Source organism: Oreochromis niloticus, unplaced genomic scaffold, assembly GCF_001858045.2.
Source record: "Oreochromis niloticus isolate F11D_XX unplaced genomic scaffold, O_niloticus_UMD_NMBU tig00001084_pilon, whole genome shotgun sequence".
In the NCBI taxonomy this organism is placed as follows: domain Eukaryota; kingdom Metazoa; phylum Chordata; class Actinopteri; order Cichliformes; family Cichlidae; genus Oreochromis; species Oreochromis niloticus.
Window position 1 is genome coordinate 21099 of NW_020327302.1, and position 4633 is coordinate 25731.

Sequence of the window (4633 nt, forward strand, 5' to 3'; positions counted from 1 at the left end):
ACCGCACGTAGCCCCGTTATTTTAAGGTCATCTTAGCTAATGAAAGTTTTACGTCGCAGCTGTACGAGCTCGCTACGTGTTTTGTAAGCTGCTGTGCTCTTCACAAATAAAGCTGGAAGCAGCTCAGACTGTTAGAACCAGCACTGAGCCCTGTTACATTTATACAGTGTTAGAGCAATGGCTGCAACCTACAGCCTTTAAACTAGCGATTAAAATGCTGACAGTAAACTCGTCAGTCCAGATGTTACCACATTACTCTGTGGTACTTAGAGTTAAAAACAACTGAGACAGGCTGATTAAAATAACAGCTGTCATTTCTCTCATTCCTTATATCAAGACTGGAGATCACACTACTGATTTCAGTTCATTTAATATGTGAGTGCACAGATTCATTCTCAACTGGACATAAATGATGATCAAAGGTTGTATATATGATGAATTCATCAAATCCCAGCCTCTAACACAGTGCGCTGAATCTTAGCTTTGAATGTCCAGTATATTCTAATCAGTGCAATGTAAGCATTCACTGAACCTACAGTATCTACACCTGTGTGGTAAAGATACAGATAATGAAATTTAATTATTAATACAATATACATCATGGAAAATGAAAGCTGAAATTGATTCAGTTTAGTACTTTTCTCTGTATGCTCTGTGATTATAAAGGCCTTAAATTCTGTGATATATACTGTGAATGATTTTCACAGAGGTCTTAAAGTACTTAAATCACTGCTGATAGTCTGGTTGTTTATATTTTCACATGTTTTTGTGTCTGTAGGGCTGTTTGATGACGATTTGGACTCCTCTGGGAGATGAGGACACACCCACATCTGTTCCATACTGCAGCCATGGATGGTGTTACAGCTCTCAGTCAGCTTTGGGCCATCAGACGCACACACTGGAAAACCAGCACCTGGACTTCATGCAGGAGAGACGGCCTCGGTGTTGGACTCTGCATCCTCTACTTTACCTCCTAATCTCTTTCTCTTTAACACACAATTAAAATCAATCCAAAAGAGTGTAAACTTACTGAGGAAGTCTCTAACTTGTACACATTTGTACTTTTACTTGTTTTATGAGTTATTTTTAAGAAGAGTAAAGTTATTCACATAAAGTTGTTATTGTTCTGTATTTATTCTTTTGTATCATGTACCACAGTCATACTGAACTTTACAGACATGGTGAATTGGAGAAAAAAAAGATCACACACACACACATATATATATATATATATATATATGTGTGTATGTATCATTCAGCTTCAGCAGTATTTCTATTCATCTTATGAATTCCAGTCTAATGTCAATTCACTGAGTTCAGTTTTGGTCTTAAACTCCAGAGAATACCACCTGGTTCAACAATGTTTTTTTATCTGATTATTGGCAAAATGTTTTCTTCTTTCAGAAGAAAACATTCTTCTGAAAGAAGAAATTGGGCTCAATTTTGCCTGAGGCTGAAATTGAGCCCAAAGAAACAACAACAAAGTTTAGTTCCTCTGGATTTTCCATGGAAAATTGTTTTATCACTCATCCAGGTGACTTCTCCAGTGTCACGGATGAGTGATGAATGTATCTCCCACTGGAAACCATTGTGTCCAGTTAAAGTCAATTGACTTTTTTTTTAAGGAGAGTTGTTAGATGCTGCGCTCATGAGGACAATGGGTTTTAACTTGCAGCACAACACAAAGCTGCCATACTGGATCAACGATCAAAACACTTAATTGAGCAGAATTAAGGCAAAATGTAATATCCTCATATGATGACACATCACACATGATCCAGCATTGCTCTAAGAATGCAAACTTTCTTATTGGAAGTTTCCACAGCTGCCAGAAAGGGACAGATTTCTGTATGGTCTTAATGAGTGGTCGTTGCTCTCTCGTTGTCTCTGGAATTGCTGCACAGAGGATGTAACACCCATGATAAGCACTGAGGTTTGTGTCCTTGTCAGAAATCAGCAATACTCAGCTTCCAGGTAAGGAAAAGTGGAACCAGAAGATATTCAAATGCATCTCTCCACAGCTGCTGATGAATTCTACGAAAAACAAAGTTAGTTAAAAACATTTGCAGGTGAATCACCACTGATTTATCAGTGACATCCATTTACTCAAAAATTACTGACAAGTGGATAACTAGGAGATAGAGAGATTATATATCTCTCTATATCTCTATATATATATATATATATCTATATCTCTATATATATCTCTCTATATATATATCTCTATATATCTCTCTATATATATATCTCTATATATCTCTCTATATATATATCTCTCTATATATATATCTCTCTATATATATCTCTATATATATCTCTATATATATATATATATATATATATATATATATATATATATATACACACACACATACATACACACACACACACATATACACATAATTTCAAAAATGTCCTGTACAAAATGGAACTGTATATGACAAATGTGGTGTGGTGCTTGTGGAATTTTTAACAAGGACCCTACAAAACTTTACAGTACTCATGCTGCCAAACTTTTGACAGCTAGGTGTGCAGTAAGGCTGGGTATCGTCACTTATTTCTAGAATCGATTCATTTCCGATTCACAAGGTCCCGATTCAATTCAATTCGATTCAATTCGATTTGAATCTGGGAAATTTTGACAGTCAGAAATATAATTAAGATCAGTACATTGACATATTTTGTATCTATAAAAAGGAAGCTGACACACGCAAGACTATCAAAGGTGTGAGCGTCACAGCAGATTTCTTTGTGTCAAAGTAGCTGAAGATAAAACAGAAAAACATGAAGGTGGTTTTCCTGGCCTGAGATTTTATAAAAATATGTATCTGCAGTACATCAAAAACGAAAGAAAACCATTAATCAACATATGAACGTTACCTCTGACGTTACAGCGGTTTTATTAGAGACACGGCTAAGCGTTTTGCATTTCGCATAACTTTAAAAAGTTTAAATATGTTCAGTATTGAACGGCAGAAATTAGGTTTTCTTTTCGGAAGTATGTAAACGAAAAAAAAAAAAAACAGCGGCCGACAGCGCTGTAAACAACAGTAGAGTTGCGCATAACAAGCAAGCAAATAATGCAGAAAACAGTACAGAGAGAGAGAGAGAGCTGTGCATGAAGTTTGATTTTATCGTGGGTGAAGCAAAACAGTAAAAGTCAGAGGGAATTCATGACGATGTTTACGTGAAGCGTAGTTTGGATCTTCTTTTGCTGCTGGTTCGGTCAATATTTTTTGGAGAGAGATAAAACTAACAGCTTTAGAATCAGCGCAAAAAGGGCGTGAACACAAAGTGCTACCCGCCGAAACATCAGAATCAGCGAGCTGTCGGCTTTCAGCCCCGACCGTGTCCGTGCAGTTGTTGTGCCAGAAAGTGATTGCCGTCGCGCGCAGACGCTTAAAGCTGCAGCGCCCGTCGGGTGAGAAAGGCGACATCTCACTGATTCTGATCCGCGGGTCGCGCTGTGTGTTTACGTCCTTGTGCAGAATCCGTGTACCTGCTCTCATTTACTGTCTTAGCTGTTTGGTGGTTGTTGAAATTTTGTGAGGTTTCACCTGAGATTCTGGCGTTTCGGGCAAAATAAATTTATATTAAAAAATCGATTCAGGATTTTAATGAATCGATTTCACGTTATCCAAGCCAGAATCGATTTTAATCGAGGAATCGATTATTAAAACCCACCCCTAGTGTGCAGTTCCTGCTTTAAATGCATTCAAAATCTAAGTGATAAGAGGCCAGAAATGTTTGAACTCGCTTATGAACCTACATCACTGAGGCCGTCTCTCCTGCATGAAGTATAGGCGCTGGTTTTCCAGTGTGTGCGTCTGATGGCCCAAAGCTGACTCAGAGCTGTAACACCATCCATGGCTGCAGTATGGAACAGATGTGGGTGTGTCCTCATCTCCCAGAGGAGTCCAAATCGTCATCAAACAGCCCTACAGACACAAAAACATGTGAAAATGTAAACAACCAGACTATCAGCAGTGATTTAAGTACTTTAAGACCTCTGTGAACATCATTTACAGTATATATCACAGAATTTAAGGCCTTTATAATCACAGAGCATACAGAGAAAAGTACTAAACTGAATCAATTTCAGCTTTCATTTTTCATGATGTATATTGTATTAATAATTAAATTTCATTATCTGTATCTTTACCACACAGGTGTAGATACTGTAGGTTCAGTGAATGCTTACATTGCACTGATTAGAATATACTGGACATTCAAAGCTAAGATTCAGCGCACTGTGTTAGAGGCTGGGATTTGATGAATTCATCATGTATACAACCTTTGATCATCATTTATGTCCAGTTGAGAATGAATCTGTGCACTCACATATTAAATGAACTGAAATCAGTAGTGTGATCTCCAGTCTTGATATAAGGAATGAGAGAAATGACAGCTGTTATTTTAATCAGCCTGTCTCAGTTGTTTTTAACTCTAAGTACCATAGAGTAATGTGGTAACATCTGGACTGACGAGTTTACTGTCAGCATTTTAACCGCTAGTTTAAAGGCTGTAGGTTGCAGCCATTGCTCTAACACTGTATAAATGTAACAGGCCTCAGTGCTGGTTCTAACAGTCTGAGCTGCTTCCAGCTTTATCTGTGAAGAGCACAGCAGCTTAC

General features: G+C 37.6%; 1 long non-coding RNA gene across 1 annotated transcript; it reads right to left on the minus strand.

Moving 5' to 3' along the window:
• Positions 1-1390: 1390 nt before the first annotated feature.
• On the minus strand, positions 1391-3829 carry LOC112844735 (uncharacterized). The gene is made up of 2 exons (XR_003217480.1): positions 3770-3829; positions 1391-2034 (listed from the first exon to the last, which is right to left on the minus strand). It is a non-coding gene; the product is annotated as an uncharacterized LOC112844735 (long non-coding RNA).
• Between the last annotated feature and the right edge of the window lie 804 nt (positions 3830-4633).